General features: G+C 39.1%; 1 long non-coding RNA gene across 1 annotated transcript in view; it reads left to right on the top strand.

Moving 5' to 3' along the window:
* The window catches only part of LOC112984052 (uncharacterized), a 155,133-nt gene that overhangs the window by 75,828 nt on the left and 57,259 nt on the right, over positions 1 to 22,046 (top strand). The window contains exons 5-6 of the long non-coding RNA XR_003259388.2: positions 352 to 444; positions 17,875 to 18,022. This is a non-coding gene — a long non-coding RNA (uncharacterized LOC112984052). The remainder of the gene's footprint in view (positions 1 to 351; positions 445 to 17,874; positions 18,023 to 22,046) is intronic.

Genomic DNA, 22,046 nt, shown 5'->3' with positions numbered 1-22,046 from the left:
GTTTTTGCATTGATAGTGGGTAACAAATGATAGACTACGTTGTAACATTACAAAGGCATGTCTGCGCGCTTCCAGCTGATACGCTAGGTGTCAAACGTACTTTCAGTGGTAGTGTTTTGAATTGTTAATTGTACTGTTGTTCTGTGCTGAAATTCTTGACCTAAATATTTATGAGGGAATCTGTTGTACAATATCTGACACTGGTGCCCTGCAATCTGGCCATGTAACCAAGCATGAACTTGGTTATTTGCATGCTTCCAGCCCTGGCGTCTGGGTGTGGGAAGTCTCAGCCCTTGGATTTGGGGGTTTGTCTCTTTTCTCATTTTTTTTCCTCTCATTCTCTCTCTGCAGATCAAACATTCCCTGAATGGTGGTAGAAGCAGGAGGAATGTCACTTGCTGATTTGAATTTCAGAAAACACCTAAACCACATTCTGATCTTCAGGTACGTGTCTGTGAGCCACTTGGCTTTGACACTTGCTAAAACTTAATCACATATCTTTCTTGTGCTGAGCTGCTGTGCACAGACCAAAGGGATGCAGATGGGGGTGTGTGTGTGTGCGCGCGTGCTGGTGCCTGTGGGGGAGGGAACACCTCATTTGTTTGTACAGAAGATGTGAAGTGAAAACATCACCGCTCTGGAAAATATGAGATCGGCTTAGGAAAGAGGAGAGAAGATTTAGCGACAACTGAAAACCTTAAACTATAGGTGTTCTGATGCTGCTGCTCTGTACGAGGCCTCAAGAAAGAAACATCTGGGAGCACGTAATTCACTAATTTGAGGCATTATTTTTGTGTATTCATTCTCCTCCTCCTCCTCCCCCAAATCTGCTCTTGAAAAATATCCTCATGCATGTCACAGACTATAGCAAAGTCCCTCTTTCCAACACTTGTTCTCTTAAGCAGTAACCATCAAATATGAAGGAGAAGGAAAACAAACAGCGTATTTTAAATGTTAATATTAACTAAACAGACTCTCTCTGTAAAGCTATGTATATCTCCAGAGGAGTTTGGAATAAATTATCTGTACTGTGAAACTCAGCGTTAGCTATATAATGGATACAGGGTGTTGACTATTGATTCAAAATGGTATCTCGGGATTTAGATGTTGCATCATAATTATCAGAGTGAAGGTGGCAATATATTTCCTCTGCTTTCACCTACATTTAAAAACAAATTAATTTCGGTCAGGACTGTGCTGCTTCTTTTGGAGATATTTGAGCCATTGAGTTTTGCCAGCCTGAACACTTATGGGCATTTTGTTGTGCATGTTTTCATTCAAATATTGCACATGCTAAAAGGACTATGCTGGGATAACAACCTGTGTTGGTGCTGATGCAGGATTGCCTCACCGTCTACTTCAGATATCAGACTAAGATACAATCAAGCACGCCAAAATTTAGGTGTTTTCATAGAGTTGATAGAAAGGGGTGGGCACCTCTGAAGAGTGACTTGCACAAACTGTCAAGTTAGATGGTATGAATACCTCTGTTGTATTTGTCTGCAGCCTAAATATGTCTGACCAAACACTATTTCTCTTAGTTTCTCGGTATGTTTACTAATAGCAAGTCAGCTGACATATTTTATGCTCACATAAATATGGCTTCATCACCAAATAGAAAAAATTCCCAAGCTTCCTGACACAGGTCCTCCCTTGGACATGAGATGTATTTGCAGTTAGTGCTGTGCTTGTGACTGGTGAAAGGGGAAAATAAGTGACTATTAAATGCAATATGGTGCAGAAACTGCAGATAGTGCATGGCAGTGTTCAACAGAGCCGAGGTGTGTGACCCCATAAATACACTTTCCATTGAGTAACTAGGATGCGCTGGTCCTTCTTCATCCCATTTGCTGTCTGCAACAGGATGATTTTATACAAACACTTAACAGTCTTGAAATATGTAAAATACTGCTAGCAGGTATAGCAACCTTGTCTAGTATGTTTAAAGCATGAGAAGTGTGTTATTTGTTCTCCACATTCTTGGTGCACAGCGCAGCAAAATGCGCTTAAACTGAAGCAGAGAAGACTCAAGTGAGACATAAGAAAAACCTTTCTCCTGAAAGAGGTTGTGTGCAGAGGCTATAAAGTCATCATCACCGAAAATCTTTTGTGATGGAGAAACATATGTGTCAGATCTGACATACAGTACTGAACAGCCCCTGAGCATGTCATGAGTGTTAGTAGGAAGATGGAGGCATGAACAGTTGAGGCAGTACCTGGAATGAACACCTGAACCATGTTAAGGAGATGATTTGTTAATGCAGTTTTGGTTGAGTTTTTCTAAGGGCAGCACCAAGACTTCTTAGTTTCCATATTAGTGGTCTCTGGTTTCCTTGAGATGCAGCATTGCTTTACTAGCTGGGAGGAGAGAGGCAGTTTTTGTCAGTAGAGTGATCCAGGAGCTGCTCTCACTGCCAATTATTCCGACATTCTTCAGGAAAGGCTTGTTTACTAGAACAGTTTTCTTTGGTTATTTCCCACCTTGGAGTGGAGCATGATCCTTTTCACATGTGTTGCGTACACTATTTATAGCTCAGCAATGAAAAATACAGTAATAGCAGAACTGACATGGTCAGTCAGTGCAATATATGATTTCTCATAAGACCCAGACATAATAAACTCAATCTGTTGATACACATTTTGTGAATAAACACAATTAATCATGGTGATTAATTAACATGATCTCTTAGACTGTTAATAAAGGAAAGAAATATTGCATAGCAGATGTAGTAATGGGCTGGGGAAAGACTCTCCCAAATAAGGGTTTTATATACTGTTGACACATCACTTTGCCTCTTTGTGCTGAGAGAAGGCCTCAGAAATTACACCATCTTCATGAAAGTATTGAATAATACTTTCAAGTCAGGAAGTTCTGGAGGTGAAGATGTCATCTGCACTTTGCCATATTACTGTCTTTTCTTAATAGTATCTAATGTGTCCTGGCATTTTTAATGGTGTTATAGAGCTTAATTAATATTTTTTAAGAGATAATTTATTACTGTTTTCTTATCTATTAGTACGTACATGGCATTTTATAGTATTCCTAAAAAGGCACTGTCTTTTTCTCAGTGCAAAAACTGGGCCTTAAGGAGCTTACAGTGTAAAACTTGACTGGAGTGGCAATGCCCATTTTGACAAGGCACCATGCAAGAAAAGGGGGAGAAGGAGCCCTAGCCCCTTGTTTGCAGCACATCGTGCAAGAGCTAGCTGCAGCTTTGCCCTGAAAGATCTTTTTCTTTATGACAAGCGTTTATTTATACAGGATGTTGCAAGCCTGTTGTACAAACAGGGTGACTGAAATAGTTGGCAAGATAACTGGACCTCAAAACCCACTACCCTTGCACCACTCTTGAAAGCGTCGTCAAGGCTAAATCCCCTGACTGTCCAGGCTCCTATGTCTTGCAGCAGCCTCTGAGGTGCTGTGAAAACTCCCTGCGAGGGGAAATTACATTCCAGGGTGCTTCTCCCAAAAGTGCCCCAGAAGTGCTCTGCACCTACAGGGTACTGTGTCACTGCTGCTCAGGGACCCTAGTGCTGTAGCTTTGTGACTCTTGGCAGTTTGCCTAGCAGGGGATCCCTGCACCAAGGAGGAGCTCCAGACCAGCTTATCCTTCCTCCATGCAAAGGTGCAGGCTCGTGTGCTGCCAGGCACAGGCACTGCTAGCCTGAGGGGGGTCCATGGGGAGGGCTGGTAACCGTGGGGTCTGCACCCAGCTGCTTCCCTGGTTTCTCCCCTTCCTCCCCACCCATGTGCTATAAGACCCTGGAAAACCAGGTGCTGTGGTGTGTGTTGGACTACATGATGGGCTCAGAGCATATGCCTAGCACAGAAAGAGGAGATGAGGCTGAGTGATAGAAAGACTTGGTGCTTGCAACAAGACCCGTGGCCAAGGTTTTTTGTTTGTGCATGCTCCTAGGAGTTACAGCCTAGATATGCAGGGGTGCCTTCTGTGTAGAGGCACACAGGATATTCTGGACACCCTCAGGAGCTTTCTGGTTGAGCAGCAAAGACATAGCTAAGAAAAAAAAATACAATTCCATTTTTATCTCAATGGTGGAATATGAAATTCAAACCAATCCACCTCTGAATATCCATAATTTGCTTCCTGCTGCAAAATACAGCAGACCAAACTTTCCTGGGACGAACAGGGCACATGAAATCTGAATCCAAGTCTGAACTTTGAAGATTGAGCCAGGATCTATCTAGAAGAAAAACATAGCATTTATAATAAGAAATGGGTACTTGGTTAAAGGGGTGTAGCAGGTATTTGCAGAGGTGTCAGACTGAAAGCTGAGCAGGTTGGTGTGTGGTCAAGTCAGGCTGCATTTCAACAGAGGTTCCATGTGTGCATTTCTGAGCCCAGCCAGCAGGCATTTCATAAATCCATCTACCTATCTGAGCAAACTGGTCGCTCATAGCTTGGAGGTCTGCTATATACACCCCAAATATTGCAGGAGGTATGGTGTACAGGGTTTCACTGGGATGTTATTCATGAATGGATAAAATATAGACAAGTTGTATGAAGAAATGCTGAAAGAAAAGGGAAAGGCATTCAGGAGGACAAGGAAGACAAGGCAGCACATGGCAGTCTAACAATGCAACAGGCCCAGACACAGCTCAAAAGCTGCCAACGCAATTATTCTTGGACCCTGTTGTCTTAGCTGCGTTGGCATGTGGTCCAGCAACTGGGAACAGGGAACAATGACCTGAACAGCAGTAGGTTGTGGTTTTGTACTGCTCACCACAAGCCTTCTCTTTCCTGTCAGAAAGTATATGTGTTTGTTTTTGAAAATAACTTTAAAACCTCTCTCCGATCCTATTTTTGATGACACTGATTTTGGAGAAATTCTGTGAGAGAAGTAAAGAAACTTTCTAAAATATTATTTTCTGTGAAGAGAAACGATGTGTCTGTAATAGCTCGCTTTCTTTAGAAGAGATGTACGTACGTAGTTTTGTTCTAAGGCAAGTACAAGAATCCATGCTGACAATGTGGTCTCATAAACTCTTATTTTTCTAGTATAAATCTACAATGTGAGTGAAGTTTTGTGAGTGACGTCTGTGAGTTTTATGAATGCACAGCACCAGGGAAAGAAAACATATCAGTTGCTTTTAACAACAGTTATGCTTTGCCCAATTATTTTCAAGACTAAGACATGCTATAAAAATAAAGGACTTCCAGGCAGAGTTTTCAGTAGAGAGGGTGAGCTCAGTGCATTTCCTTCTAATTGTTCTTAGACTTTGTCCTCCTCTCAGCTCTGCGTGCAGAATTTCTATTGATTTCTGTGATACTTTTCCACCTAGATGTACAGTTCTGCCTAACAGTGCATGTGTGCTATTAAGGCACTATAAAGAACTGGAGGTAAAGGACATCAGAGGCTTAATTAAAAATCCTTGCATTATTTATCTTACAAGCATTAGGGTAGGAAGTGACAAAGACTTGGAGGCTACAACTAAGTAGAGAACACTTGGAGCTGGTTATATCAGTGAGATGGGGGGCCCACCTTGCTTGTTAATGGCCCGAGATCTAATTTTCATTATTTCAGCTCTTTGAGAAACTTAGAGGAATATCATATCCAGACTGCTTAAAGGATCTGTCTCCATACGGTATGCTGATACACATACTAAGGCTATAGGTTTTGTCCATAACCGTGCCACACGACTGTGTGATGTAGGTACCATCAAGAACTCTACATAAATAATGATCCACTGAGAACTTTGGAGTGGGAATGAAAGTGATAAGAGCTGAGATTATCAAAACAATCGACAAGCTAGAGCTAAAAGCTGCAGGACACAGGAATTGGTTTTTTTGTTTTGTTTTGTTTGTTTTTTTTTTAATGTGAAGAAACAGAAAACTCTTGAGTGTGCAGTAACCTTAGAAGCCAATGTAATATGAACTACTACAAAGACATTCACATTTGGCGGGTGTAATTAGTAACTAAACTTTGATCTCTTTGGAACAACAAAATTTCTGGACAGAAAGTGAAGGTCTACTGTAAGAAATCTGGGAAGAGCATATATAGCTGCAGTTTTTATTTCTCTGCTGTATTCAATAGGCATGCTGCTTAGTTAAAGGAGTTTTGAATCCTTGTTTGTGGCAAACATTGTATTTTCAATTTTCATATTTGATTTACATTATAATAGCCTTAGTAGAGATATACATATAGAGATATACACATAGAGTAGCATCATAGTCTGTACAATAGAGCAAGGTGTAGAAAGTTGAATATTAGTTGTTAATAAAACTTACTGTGCAATATATTTGAGACCCACTAATTCAAAACTGTGTCCCAAGCAGAATCAATATAGCAAATCAATCCTCACTGACGCTTGGCTAACTCCTCCTTAAAATTTCCAACAAGCAGGAAAATCTCTGTAGGCCTGTTACTCATTGCTTAGTTGCCCTTACACACAGAAAGATTTCTCTCACCTCTAAACTAATTCTCCCTTATTGCGATCTTTTCTCTTTTCTAGAGGTTTTGGAAAACAATTTATTATCTTCTTTCACAAAGAATCTTTCTGAAAATTTGAAAACTGTTTCAAATCTCTTCCTAGTCTTCTTCCTCCTAGATTAAGCACATTCTTTCAAGGTCTCCTGCTAGATCACCTTTTCTGGAAGTTCACTCTTATTTCTGTTCTTGTGACTTTCTCCAATTGGTCGATGTATTCCTTGGCATGTGATAACCTGTGCTGGTCACAGGACTCCAGGTGAAGGATTACCAATGCTGAATAGAGCAGAAGGAATGTTTTGTGTGTTCAACATATAATGTTCTCATTTTCTCTCATCCAGTATGATTACTTCTTATGCAATGGTATGACTTTATTGCTTGGTTGTGATCCCTTCTAACTGCTAGATTCTCTTCTACACAGTGCTTGTCTTGCCAGTTGTTCTCCAGCTTGTACTTGTGTGGATAATTTTTTTTGATCACATACATGTGAATTTATTTAATTCTGTCTTGTTGATTTCTCCAGTTCATGAAGATCATTTCAAATGTGCATCCTGTGTTCTGAAGGGTTTGAAGCCTTTCTAGCTTTGTGTCATTTTCAAATGCAAAAAAGCATCTTAATCTGTCTTCCAGTTCATTAATGACTATAATGAATTGTATGTCATACAGACAGATTCTCACAAAACCTGACTGGATTAATCTTTCTAATTGATAACTGTTCTTTGAAAGGGGTTTCCCAAGTTACTGTACCTACCTTGAATTAGCTTGTTTATGGGAAACTCCTGTGAGATGATGTCAAAAGCCCAAATCCAGATGCATGACAATATTGATTCTTCTCTATCCTTAAAGCTTGCTATCTGCCTTAGACAGGAATAAGTTTGTCCTGATGAGATTTGTTTATGAAAAAACCTTCTTGGCTCTTATTCACATCCTTGTTATATTCCAGGTTCTTACAAATAGATTTTTTCATTATTTGATCCAATATTTTCCTGGTGATTGAAGTTAGGGTTTTTCCTCCTTTTCGGCATTTTAGATGTAAGTAAATGTTTGTTTTTTCTAATATTCTGGAGTCTATATTCCTAAAGTTGCTAAAGATAATTGATGATGGCTCTGAAACTATTTCCTGTGTTCTCAGTGCTAAATTACATAAGGCCTGGTTAATTTGAACGCTATTACATTATCTATGTAGATTCTAGCCTTATGCTTTCCTTTCTCTAGCCTGATTTTCACCTCTTTATCTACAATTTTAATGGGGTTGTCTCTGACATCAAAACTGATCTTTTAAGCAGAGGCGGGAGTGAAAAAATCATTCAGCACTTTCAAGTTACAGTGGTAGTACTGTAACCATGATAGTCTAAGAATATAAGCAAGGAAAGATTGTGGGAAAAGGCAATGTCCTTTATTAGACCAACTGATTTAGCTGGAAAATAAAGAAAAATATGTTCCTCAGGAGCTGGGTTTGTGTTCCTGAAGGCTTATGTATTTTTTATACTTAATTAGTTGATCTAATAAAAAATATTACCTCTCTCCACAACCCTTGCCTCAAATTCAACACTTGCCACTTGATTGTAATTAACTTCATATTGTGGTTAGCTATTGGATTCTTTGATTTTTCTCTTGTTAATAATGCACTTGAAAGTCTCTTCTCATGATGCTTTGTGTCCCTTGCAAATTCTATCATGATTACGTGTCTGGGCGTATATGATTTTTTTTCCCTACATGTTTGTTCTATCCTTTTACACTGGCCTTTAATAATTTGTCATAATTCATATAGTTTTCTTTCTTTCTTTTTAACCATGCTTTTTTCATGGTTCTTTATTGAATACTGGTCTTTGAGGAATGCATGATCAGGGCAAACTGGTGTCCCACAGCACTTCCTTCCTTTCCTTCCTTCTGAGGTAGCTGGCATGGTACAGATGCTGGTATGAGTGCAGGATGAGTTCCTCAGCTGAAGCAAAGAGTGAAGAAGTGCTTGCAGTTAAAACAAGAACTTCAGCCAAATGAGAAGTGAGGACTGACCTTCTGAAAGGAAAAAGAACATTGCTGATGATTGCTATTTTAATACTTACCTTTGGTTCCCTGCCGAGTAATGCTAAAATACTAGAGAAGCATATTGCTAAATGTCTGAAGTTGCTTTTAGCCAATCTATTGATTAAGTGTTTTTCTCTGTGTAAATGGTGAAGAAGGACTAAAAAAGCTGGCCTGAACAAGTTAATGGCATCAGATGTTGTAGATACATGGATTTTAACCAGACGAATCTGACTGCTTTTTTTTTGTCTATAGAACTTTGAGTTTGGTGATCATGGAGAAAAAAAAAAAGTGTGCTACTGCAGTGGATCATTTGAGAACTATGTATCATAAAACTCTCTTCTGTGCACTAATTAAAACATGTTTGGCTAAAAGCGCTCATAAGTACAGAGCTACTAAGGATAACGTAAGCAAATCAAGAGAATAGCATTTAGAGTCACAGTATGCTTTTGAGCAGCTGTCATGCTTCGTTGCTGAAGCGGCAGTTTTCAGCTGTGTGTAAGAGATACAGAGCCATATTTCAAAGATGTCATTTTCTTACACACTTGCTTTCCCAAGGGTAACTGGACACTTAAGTACGTCAGACTAGTTTCAAACCTCCCTTCATTTTTATCAGGGCTAATTGTGCAGTATTCTTTCATGTATACTGCTGGAGCCTTAAGAGTCCAAGAAGTAGTTTATAAAAGAAATGACCCTACCTATCTGCTCATATTAATATAGAATTTTAAATGTGTGTATAAACATGGAACGTTTAGGCTTTTTTTTTAAAGGTAGCAAAATATTCTACAAATAGGAAGCCAAACAAAACTAAGTGTCAACAGTTACCATTATTTCTGAATCCTTGCAGACTTGCTACCAGTGATCTCTGTTCATTGCGTTAGTTGCCTCCTGCTACTCTTCCAGTCTGGTCACCTCTCTTTACTTTTACAGGGCGATGGGGCAAATGAAAGAAGGTTGTACTTCCACTGGTGTGTCTATCTGGCTCTGTTTTTTTTTTTTTTTTCTCTCTCCAAAATTCACCTCAGATTCTTTTCTTCCACTCAGTGATGAGCACTGGGGCCAAGGTTACACCTTATGCATATAAGGAATTATATGAAGCGTAATGCATTCCAGTGTTTATTGTAACACACTGAAGACAGCATATTCCTTGGGCTCAGAGTAGAACTGGCATGCACACAAATCAAAAAATTGTAAAATCCAGTGAGCATGTTAACAAGTAATGTATGATGAGATTGGCTCTAAAGGGGTGCCATACTTTGCCCATAGCTTAAACTTATTCATCCTTGACTTCACACTTGATAAACAAGGTATAAAATATACATTAGGAACAAGAGCATGTTTCAATCCACTGCAAACATAGATCACTAGAGGGAATAAATCATAACCTAGCCAACTATGTTTTCCTCCTTCTGCTTCCTCTCCAAGCTCAATTAAGACTCAACACATTTTTTCTTCTCTCTCTCTTTCTTGTGTTTCCATGGCCTTCCAACTACCTTTACCTTTATCTGATGAGGCTAGTGCTGTGGGATAATGAGATAATTCCTGGTAGTGCTGGAAGTCCCAGACACCTGGATGAGATATACATACATACATATATATATATATATATATTTATATATATACACACATATATATGTGTTCCTATCCCAGACTGGGTCAAAGAAGACCTGATTACCCTTGGGTTTTTCAGTAGTATCTGTTCAGGTTAAGTTATTTTTCTAGGATCTGATGCAGTTTCTGTGCACTGCAAAATATGTAAATGTCCATCTTTAGACACAGGGATTTTGGTTTGAAAATTCAGATCTAGATGAATGGCTAGGAAATACCCTAGCTGTATAACTAACAGAAGTATTTCAGGTTTGTCTTCCATCCCATCCAACACTTTACAGATGTCTAACCGCCCGTCTCTCTCTCTTGGCATGGATCCAGCTATGATTTGGCACTGATTCACTCCCCATATGCAGTGAATACTCCCAGTCTAGTGAATTTTTAAATACAAGCTGCTTTTCATACACTGTGTAAATATAGTATTAACCCCCCCAGCCTCAAACGTAACCCACCCACAGCAAAATTTTGCACAAAATACCATTCCAGAAGACTAATTGTTTCAGAAGTCTAATATAAATTAGGTCTCAAAGTAGTTTCTATTTTTTTGAATTTTATGTAGCCATTAGAATTGCATGATTATTTCTTAAAACATTGAATTAATTTAGATTCAATAAAGTAATTACTTCCAGCAAAGGGATTAACAATTTAACAGACCTCCAAAAAGGCTAATTACATGGCCAATAATTTAGCTGACTGTGTGATGATTTAACTCAGATTCCTGTTTCTTAAGCTTTTGTGGACTTGCTTTTCTCCCTTGCTGCTTTAATAGCAAGCTTGCATGCAAATACTTGCTTCTCTGTGACAGAGGCCTGTGCTGCTTTGGGCCAAAATTGATTTCTGAAGTTACATGACTGAAATGCCTCAGGTAAAAAAAAATCACTAAAAAGAAAAACGTTCAGTAGACAGCTATGTAAAGTGTGCTGCCTGACAGTCACTGATGCTCCCGGGATGGAAGAGGTTCTGCAAATAAGGTCAATAGAATTAACACTCAATTACCCCTTAAATATCAAAGACGGTGCCAGGCATAGTTCTGTTAACATTTGGAGATGATCATAATTGCAAGCCACCTGCTACAGGAGCATATGTTCTTAGAAGCTTTTTCTTCCTTAAAATAACCACTCATCAGCTTGACGTTATGAGCTCGCTCAGTCATATGTCATAGTGTCTAAGAGCACACTCAGCCCTACGCTGTGTAAAGTTCCTAGTCCTTCTTTTTGGTTCAAATCTCCCTGCTGACATAAACTGTCATTGCTCCGCTAGAGTTGGTGGAGTCCTAAGGATTTACATCAGCTGAGGTTGTTCTGGTTTATGCATCAATACACATGGAGACCATGTAAATCCTTTTGCATGTTCATTAAATACATAGTTTACATTTATTTAATATATATTGAGGTAGATACTGCTATTCTTATTTCAGTAAAACACTGTTTTAGGTTCTGACACAAAGCCTGTTGCGATCAAGGAGGTTTTCAATTAACATCAGGGGGGTTTGGCTCAGGCTTTAGTCAAATCTTTATGAAATACACAATTTATTTCTAGCCTTTGTTAAAATATCTTTCAGTGGTATTTTCCCCTTATTTAGCCCCTAACTCTGTTTTGTCTCCCATACTTTCTCTTTGAAGAAAAAAAACTGAACAAGAGTAAGCAGGGCTGCAAAGTGTCTCTGAAGGAGATGTCACACAGGCAGTCATTCATCCATTTACTAGCTCAGCAGTACAAAAACTGACTCATATGTTTCCCTTTTTCAGTTTTCATTGTCCTCTCCCCACCCTCAGCCCTTGCTATCAGCCTCAGCAAGTAGCTGGTATTAAAGACCTCCTCCTGCCTTTCAACGGGGAAGAAAAAGTTAAGCGTTTTTTTTGTGATTGTCCCAGTTTAGTCCCTAAGTCTCAATGGGGTTGTGCAATCTGAAATCTGACCTTTTCAAATTGGGTTTGAAGAATGAAATCACAGCAGAAAACCCTTTCTTTGCATTTTTGTTCATATGCTTTGTGGCTTGCAATCCTACAGTATCCGAGAGTTCAATTAGGCAGTGCGTAATTGACAGGTTCCTGAGTTAAATAGCTGGGATGGGATCATATACTTAAAATAGCTTTAGAAGAAAACCTGTAGACAGACAATCAGTCAGACAATCTTTTCAGGGACTTGGAAAGCCCCTATTTTTCTAAGCACTTACCCTGAGAATGATCTGGAAGTCTTGCATGTAAAGTAGTTCAATATAATAGATTGCTTGGAGGCAGTTAACATGCAAATGCACCCCTTGATTTAATATCTAGGAGGCAGTTTTTGAAGTTAATTTTTTCAGAAGTATCATTGTTACTCATTAGTGGTGTGACATCACTTCCCCTGACCTAGTGAGATATTTGTACTCTTTGTGCACTGATTTTTACCTTCTTTAAGATCAAAGCCTCATTTCTTCTGAATTCAAGCCCAAGTTCATTTCCAGTGAGGAAAAATTTACCAACAAAGCAAAGGAAAGAGGCAAAAGAAATTTCCTGTCTTTCACTGTTGGTAAGCTTTGCAATTTGTCAGATTGGATAAAACTACCGTATTTTATTGCCACTATACTGTGGTAGAAGTCTCAGTTCTGAGGCCGATGTATGTCAGGAAAAACAGAAAAGAAAGCCTTGCTTTCCTGCTCTTGAAAGAGTGTCATTGCATTAGTGTACTATTGTCCATTTTTATTCTTGCAATTACAAAAACTAGGCTTTTAAGCTGAGAATTTCAGAGGTGATGAATAACTTCTGGGTACCTCAGCCTTTGAGCTTAAGACATCTTACAAAGTCCCTATTATCAGAAAGAGCCTAATTGATCAGGGACTGTAAAAATGGAACAACTATCTCTAGTTTTGGCTTTTTATTTCCACAAACCTGGATAGTGCGAGCACTCTTTTCCCTTTGTACAGAGCTCACTAGTTAGAGCATTTCACCAGCATGTGGAAGACCATAGTTTGTTCCTTAGTTCTGTGGATTTAAATCCACGTTTCTTACCTTTGCAGACAGTGCCCTATTACTGCTGTAGTCTAAAGAGAAAATACTTTCTATTCCATCTTTTGAAGCTGTTCCACTTACAAAAACCTTCCAGAGGAGGGTCGGACGCTTCCCCTGGACAGTCACTTTTGGTCTTTCCTTGTCACTTCTGGAGCTGAGAAGGATAGCTTTCAATCTTCACAAGCAGAAAGAGGTAAACTGAACCAGAGCTTTCCCAGACCCACAGTGAATAAACAATGTGATATTTTGTGTATGAGGCCATGGAGTCTCCTGTGGTTGTGGGTTTGAATTACTCAGGAGAAAGTTCCATGTTTTTTAATCCCAGTCTGGAGCTTGCTGAACCCCAGAGAGGGGTGGGATTTTGTGGTGGCATGTCCTCATTCCAATTATTTCTATCAGCTAGCTCTAAGCAGATCCTATACAGCATGCTGTGTTTGTGATCATTTCCCACTGTCAGGAAGGAATGGAGACCAGAGCATCCAAACAGAGCCTTTACGTCTTTTTATAAATCAGTGGTGCACCCACATCTTTAAAACTGTCCACAGTTTTGGTATTCCTTCTGAAAAAATGTATACTACAGCAAGAATATTTAGAGAGAACAAGAAGTATACTAATAGATATGAAACAGTTTTCATGTGAAGATAAACTAAATAGACTAGGACTCTTCATTTTAGAGAAGAAACATTTTATTAGAGGCTGTAGGGATATGAGAGAGGCCTAGAAAGTCATGAACAGAGAAGGTGATGGGGAATCATCTTCCATTATTTTTCAGAATAAAAGAACCTGTAAAACTATGGAAAATTATCACATATCAGGAACCAGACAAAGCCATACATGGAACTCTTTGCTATAAAGTGTTAAGGAGACCAAAAATATGAGTGGATTTTATATTATATATATGTGTGTGTATATGTACACCTACTCTCTCCTCAGTATATATGTAGATAGCTATTACATATGATTTTCCTGCTTCAGTCTCCAGTAGTGGAAATTTCTAAACCTCTAGTTGCCAAAAGCTGAGAACATACATCAAAATCTTACTCTTATACTTGATATGTTTCTAATATTCATTCCCTAAGCAGGTAATTTTTCTTAGCAACCTTTCATTCTCCCCCATCCACTGTGCAGAAAACTGAGTCACGTAACAGCAGGTTCCAGGTTCAGCATAGTGGGGCACTGGGAGAAGAAGGTAGCACAGACTGCTCCAACCAGTATTGCGAGGAGCTGTCTTTAGCTAAGACACAGGAAATCCACAAATTCAGTGGGCATTAAGCAGGACTGAGTCTGCAGGGACTGGGGCTGAGCTGAAGAGCACTTCAAGCAGTTATTTGCAATAGCTGAAGAGAAACTCTGCTTTTAGTAAAGAAATCATAGAAAGCTTTTAAGAGCAAAGTAACTTGGTTTCTAGCCTGCCAACAAAACTAGTACAATGCCAAAGCTAGGGAAGATCCTCAAAGTTACTTTTCTGTGTTAATTTTTTTCCAATATTGTATTCTTTGCCTTTAATATTTTACCTTGATAGTACAAATAGGACTCATTCTTTTTTCTCAGTCTTACCTAGTAATAAGGGTGGTCTTTGAGTGAGCTGATATATGCAGGGAATTCCATTCTTTGGGAGAAGTGAACAAGTAACCGGAGCAATGTGAATTGCTCCTGAGCTGCCTTCTCCCTGGCTTGTGTCGCAGGGCTCCCAATGGTCGTGTGAATGCTTTCCTCCATCTTGTCAAGGAGGATTTGGGGAAAAGTGATATCCAGTGTGAATTTTGGATAGGACAGCCTCCTTTGGCACTTTGGCACTTTGGGATACTTCTTTTATAGATATATAGGTACACTCTTGATTGTTAGTCAACCATATTTTCTAAACAACTGGTAGATTAATGAGATAGCATTTGTCTTTAAAAAAATGTTTGGATAACAAGCTGGCTAGGTTTAAATCTAGCTTTCCTAATCAACACAGCACAGCATGTTCTGCTTGAGATATTTTCTGAAAGTAAACTTTTTGGAACTGAAATTTTTGAGACAGGAGGAGTAGCAATATTGGGTGAATATCTAAGATATTTCTTTGTATTTCTCTCTTTGCAGTTTAATGCAATGTTATGATATTAACAGCCTCAGGCTTATGACAACTTTTGTATGTTACAGAATGAGTTAGGAACATCAGTGGGAGACAATGAGGAGATCTGCAAACAGTTATAAACTATATCAGGAGAATCTTCCAAAGAACTCAATAGAATGTTCCCTCTACTCTTATTCAATAAACACACTTATAGTAATAATTTCCAACAGACTTGCAGAAAAATATGCATATGGCCTTTTCGGTAACCTGAAGACCGGCATAATCTCAGTGAGGAATTATTCCATATTCCTGAAGTGCTGTAAATGATTATTCACATGATGTTTCAGCGCCCTAGTGAGTGTGAAATATCCAGCAGTCCAATACAAGGACTTGCAGATTTTCAGGAAGGGTAAAGAAAGAGGGCTGAGTGGTGAATTTTTAGTTTGCTCTTTTAGTTGAAAATTTTTAGCTTGTTTTGATAAGAAGCGAAGATGATAGTATTGAAGAAAAGCAAGAAGCATTTAAAATTCTGAGTAGTTTGTTTTCCATGGATGGTGGGGTTAAAACAATCAGTCCTAAAACCTCTTTTTTATCAATGTGTTCTGTAGGGTGTGCTTCTCTTACTGATGGCATTTTTCATCACACAGAGATATTTCTTCTAGAGGTCTCAGTGTCCCAAACTTATTAGATAATTATTATCACCCTGCCATGATCAAAAAGCAGAGGAGGAACTAAACCCCCATATTTATAGATCTTCTAGAGGTAAATATCTTGCATGTATTTGTCCGCCTTCAGTCCACTCATATCTGATTTCCTTTGGGAAAATAAAGTTTAAACAGCTCCAAAAAAACAAAAGCCATGCAAAAATGCCCCCCCCCCCCCCGTAGGAATTGATTCATCTCAGCCTGAAATAAACATTTAAAGTTTGTTAAATGTATTGCACTCGAAAATGCTTATCTCTTTCCAACCAATTATTAAGAATACCTATTTGTATCCACCTCCCACCACTGCATGGCAGAAATAGTGCAAACATTGCATCCAGAGTTCATATGTAATGGGAAGTCACAAGTAGGAATCCTGACGAAAGAAGAGATTATCTTGTTCCATACCAGTGACCCTGGTAAAGCTGCTTGATTTGTTTGTTTCAGTTTGCTGTATACATCACATTTTGTAATATTAAAAAGGAAAGCTTCTTTATGTTATTCTGGCTGCAGTTGGAGCACTTGAAGAAAAGAAGAATTTTTCTTTCCCTAAGAGAAAGGAAAGGGTTTAAAGATAGATAATAAGCAAGCTGGGAGTCTGGGCAGTAGTGCAGATTGGGAGACTTCTCAGAGGAACAGAAGTCTTGTTTGCAACAAGGAGCAGACCCAAAATGAACCTTCAGAGGTGATGGAGAGGAGAAGAATTTTCTCAGAAAAAGATGATGTGAAGTCAGTGTAATCCAGGAAGTCACTGAAACTTTTTAGACTTCAAATCAGGACTGTCCAAAAACATCAAAGCAAAGCAAAACACACCCAAACTCCTTCAAGTTCTCCGTGGGAAGAAGGAAATTTGTTTTTAAAGCTTTTATTTTATCTGTCTCACTCCTCAAATCTGAGTTTCTCCATTTAAAGAATATTGTTCTATTTTATTGTCATTGGTCCTAACAAAGCTTAAGTTTAGAGGCTGGAAGCCATTTAGTGTCTTCCAGCATGCTCCTTTTTAAGGCAAAGGGGCAACAGTCCCATAACTGGTCGCAACACCTACAGTAACAGTGTAGGTATATCTGTGAGAGTCGCCATTACGACTGCAGGTTTCGCTTTTCTACTGTTAAAGATTTTCTCCCTCATTAATGACCAGATTTTCCCATTTGTCATGTCCCTGTTATGAAGCAATCTTCTAGCTGTTTACTGCTTCTCTGTGTGCTGAGGGTTAAATACATTTCAGCTGTATATTCTGTAGATAGGGTGCCAAGCTTTTTAGTACACCATGTTAGGTACCATATACAAACAATATATAGGACTTCTTTATTTTTTACTCTCCTGTCACACAATAGGTGCTGCATTTTTTGCTGTGCTTGAATGCTTCAATGAGTTATGTGACACACAAGATAATTTCTGAACTCCCTAGAAATATGAGCAGTGCCAGAGCAGAAGTCAGCATCAGACCTGAAATGTGCCCACTTCATGTGCCCTGAAGTGGTAGAGACCTCTGGACAAAAAGGAGCACCACTGTTAGCAGTGAGGGAGGAAGGGGAAAAGCTCCCCGGGGCAGGTGGCAGGACCGATTCACTGAGAGTGAGGAGTGAGATCACCGGGTGCCTCAGTGCAAATCTCACTCATGTTCAGATACATGTTTATACTCATCTTCGCTTCAGTTATCTCCTTGCAGTAAGTGAGTGGCATTTTGAACTCGGGAGCGTGCCTAGCCCTGAGGAATATTGTTGCAAAAACTCAGTTCACGTTCTATGTGTGTTTCTCTCACATGTGCTTGTCTCATTAGAGCCACTTGAAGTCCCCACCAGCCTGGATGAAACAGGAATAGGAGAACAGGATATTTTATGAGGAAAACTACTGCGCAGTAGACCACAGAACTGCATGTTCATACTTTAACACAAGGCGCTCATAATTGCACAAAGGTTTCCCCAGGTCCCTCTCACAAACGATGCGAGGCAAAGTTTTGAGAGAAGAAAAGAACATTTAACTGAAGACTTTCCTTGCAGTGAGAGTTGGCCAGTGTTTTAGAAGAGGCAATTTAATCTCTCCTCAGCAGCTGCGGGACTGCCTGATTAAAGCACCCCTCTGCGCTCTCCCATGGCTGCTGACCTCGTCTGGGCAGGATTGCTGCTGCTTCAGAGCAGCTGCGTGGATCCTTCGTCTGCGTGCAGCGACATTCAACATAAATGAAGAGCAGGCAGGTAAGACTGCCGGGGAAAGTGCCTTTGTCTTAATTCTTTTTTTGAGAGAGGTAGCACTGCCGGGCCCCTTCCATCGTACATGCTGGAGCACAGAGCAAGTGCTCAGGCTATTGATCAAATGACGAAATGCCGTCAGCTCCTTGAAGTCTGAACCACTAAAAGGGATGCATATGGTAGGAGACTACAAGCCCAGCCTTGCACGTCTCTAGAAGTCAGAGGGAGGCTCTTCTAACTGCACAGGCCTTTTGAATTAATTTAACTTTTAGACATCAAAAGGTATAAAAAATATATAGACAGACAAAATACATGAAGAAAGTAATAACTGAATTGTAAGAATGCATCACGTTACAGTATTTCAATCACATTCCTGCTACACAGGGAGCCAGTCGCAAAACTCCCTATGTTTTATAACTCATTATATACATTTTGCATTTCAAACTATTCTATAAATCAGTTGATGTCCTAAAAACACCCTCAAAATAGGAAAAGAAAGTGAGCTCATGGAGTGGGCTTTGCAGCTCAGTACGGGGAAGTGGATTGTGTGGGACTGCTCTACCTCAGGTCAAATTTTTGGGAGAGGTGGGACCTCCTTGTCTGTTTTTCCTCCTGCTGTTTTCCAGCTCCACTGTAACTTGCTAACCTCTCGCTGGCCTCTTGTACTTCCCATATCTACCGTCTCCTACATCTCGGCTACTGGGATATGCAGATTCCTAGCTTGCTACTGTTATGCATCTACTCATATCACACCTTTTCCCCAAATCATCAGATGCATTTCAGGGACTACTCTATTTTTAAAATTCTCTACAGTCTTTTGCTCGTCTTTAATGTTACTACCATCCCGTAATTCCTTCTTGTCAATTTAATATAAATATTTTTCATATAGGAATCTGTTGCCTTATAGCTCCTGTTATCTAAAAAGAAAAGCATTTCCAGCTCATTGTCACAGCTGAAAACTTGTTTTCTTCTCTCTCTATAACACTGTCTTTGCTATCACCCAATCAAATAACTGCACTATTCAAGTTGGTACATCATTTGGGGATATATTTTGTATAAAAAGCAGAAATCAGAATTCATTTACACAGTCCAATATGGTATTCTCATCTCAAGCTTGGACTTTTTCAGAGACAGTAATGGGCACCAAAGTGGTGCATGTTATCTTGTTACTATGGAAACAGTGATGCAGTTTTGTTATGGGTGGAGATCTGTGACATTCAAAAGCACAGTATAAAACTGATATACTCCATAGTTTGCATTTTTATTCATCCTTAGTGGGATATAATAGCATAGGATCATAGTTGTGATAGTTATCTTGTTCATATATGTGGGTAGATATTTTTTATGTGCTATCATATGAAAGAGGGAAATAACAAAAGAAGGGAAGATTTGAGGGACCGATTAGGGAACAGGCATCTGAAGGGATCAGACCTTCTTCTGCTGACTTGTTGTATACCTTTGGAAAATATTTTTGAGCAAATCTGTCTGTCTCAGTTCCCTATCTGTAACATGCCCTTGTTTTCATTCTCTCTTTGTTTTCTTTATTTAGATGACAGACCTTTTAGTGCAAGAATATTTCCCACTGTAGTTTTAGAGTGTATATGGCACAGTTCTGGGCAGGGTTTCATTAGGCAACAGTAATGCAAATAAGACATAATACACCTACTGTAACAGAGCTGATAAAAAGACCTCTGCTATTAGAGGTAGAAGTATATTTTATAAAGGGGACTTTTACATGATAAATGACATCCATTCTCAGGGAGCCTGTAACGGTCAATGGGATAAATATTTATGCTGTGTGGAAGTAACCAAGAACAGAAGGCAATAACGGACTGTGATTTGTAGTCCCAACAAATAACGCTGTAGCCTGAAAACCTTGAAGAAAGTTTTCTATGTCTGAAAGGTCATCTGTTTTTTACTAACTAAAAAAATTGGTCTAATAAAAGAATGCCACTTTCTCCTAGACACCTTGCCTTTCTGTATCTGTAAACCATCCTAACTTCAGCACCACTAATCCTGCTCCTGCTTTTGTTTATTAATGTGGAAAATGTCTAACTTCCAGCATTGCAAGTACAGATTTTCCAGATGGAAGGTCCTATTAGAGTTGGTTGTAAATTATTCTTTTTAGTATGTAAGATGATCATAAACATATTTAGGCTTCCTCATAGATTTTGTATTCTTAATGTAGTTCTTAGCTATCACATGTGGAGTAGTTGATGGACAGAAAGACCTATTCCATGGGAAGAGATGTATGGGAAAGATTACACCCTTAATGAATGATTATGTTTAATATTTTCTGATTTGTATTGTAATGCGAAGGAACTGTAAGCATAGGCCAAACCCTCATTTTGCTAGATGCCATAAAAGCACTGACTTAGAGGCAAGGGACCAATTTTTTGTTCCCATGATTCAAACTTTGGAACTATAATATCAAAGAGGGTGGAATGGCACAAAGGAAGATTTGAACTTCAGCCTCTCACTTTCCTTGCTACTGTTAGTTTACACTACATCCATGCCAGATTCGTTTCTTCCATTCTGATAATGCAAAGCCTTCACCTCCAATTTCTGGCAGCAATTCTGAAACGACACTCTTTGAAATACTTCAGTTGCTTTCTGCTATGGCAACTATGAATGAACTGATGACTGATGGTTAAAAGGATTGCCAGTTCCCTACATAAAGGTGTTTTGTTACTTCAATTCAGGGGGACCTTGCTAATTTTTTTTTTTTAGGCTGCTTATTAGTTTTCATGGAGTCTTTCACAACTATTAGATCCTTGACTATGCCCGGACTCTTCATTTCTGGAAGATAATCTGAGCTTTTTTTTTAAAAAAATTCATCTTCTGGTGAAACTTGCCTTTTAAAAATACACAAGGTTTTCTGACAATCAATGTAAAAAATGTGCAGCTGTGCTGTTTCATTTTAAGTGGCTGTCACAGCTGTTTAATTATTATGGCTATTTCTCTCAATGACAGCCACCAAAAGCCTTAATGAATGTCCAGCTCAGCCTTTTTGGTATTGAAAGTTTATAGATTTATGATTTAACATTCATGAATAAATCCTAACCACCAAAATGAGAGAAACTGAGGACAGCGTGGTGGTGCTTGGGTGAAGGTATCACATGCAAAGGCGATTCTGATAAAGGAAAGTTCTCACACTTGGGTAATGGGTTTAATCTGTTACTGAATGTCTGCTGCTGCCCTGCACACCTACAAGTTTTCCTTTGTGCTGCACTTAGATGTAATAGATACCCATTTCTAAATGTCGTACAGTAGCTTATCTGTTGCAAGAAGAGGAATGAGCACACTGGAGGTACAAGGTCTCCCGGATGAATTACTTAGTGAATGTACAACACTGGATTTATGCACCTGCTACAACTATCGTTTGTCACCTACTGATTGGAGAACTTCATTCTGCATAAGTTACAGGCAGAATTATATCTTCTTCAAAGTCTGTAATAAAAATTGGTTTGCATAGGTGGTTCCGATGCTCCCACAGGGGCCTCAGTTCTTTACAGCCTTGGTCTGGTCCTAGTGACTTCAGAGAGTGTTCATCTTATCTAATTTCAGACACTAAGCTTAGACATCTAGTCTAAGCCATCTCAGCTTCATTACACTTGTTCTAGACACCTAGGTTTGGATGATCTGTGCTGTCTTTTGGGCTGCCTTAAGTTCAGAGTCTGTGTTTTTAGATGGTAAAAATTAGGTGTGATGAATAGTTATATGTCATGCTATTTTGTATGAGTATTTACAGGTATCTGAAATGTGAAGGAAATCAAGAGAAATAAATCCCTTGCTTATTCATCTAAAACTTGTCATACGATATCCTGTAATCATGCAGCAGTGTAATTTTGGTACTGTTATAAATCATTTTTAAGTGGTAAATCTTGAGAGGATATGTTTTGCTTCATGGCTTATACTATGGTCATGTGACAAGGCCATGAGCTATAGGTAATTCCACCACAATGAAAGAAAGACACTATGTTGCTTGTAGAGATAGCAAGCTGTCTCTTGAATTAGAAAAAATTGAGGG

Source organism: Dromaius novaehollandiae, chromosome 2 (assembly GCF_036370855.1).
Source record: "Dromaius novaehollandiae isolate bDroNov1 chromosome 2, bDroNov1.hap1, whole genome shotgun sequence".
Classification (NCBI taxonomy): domain Eukaryota; kingdom Metazoa; phylum Chordata; class Aves; order Casuariiformes; family Dromaiidae; genus Dromaius; species Dromaius novaehollandiae.
Note: the sequence above shows the minus strand (reverse complement) of the source record. Positions and strands in the feature narration are given on the sequence as shown.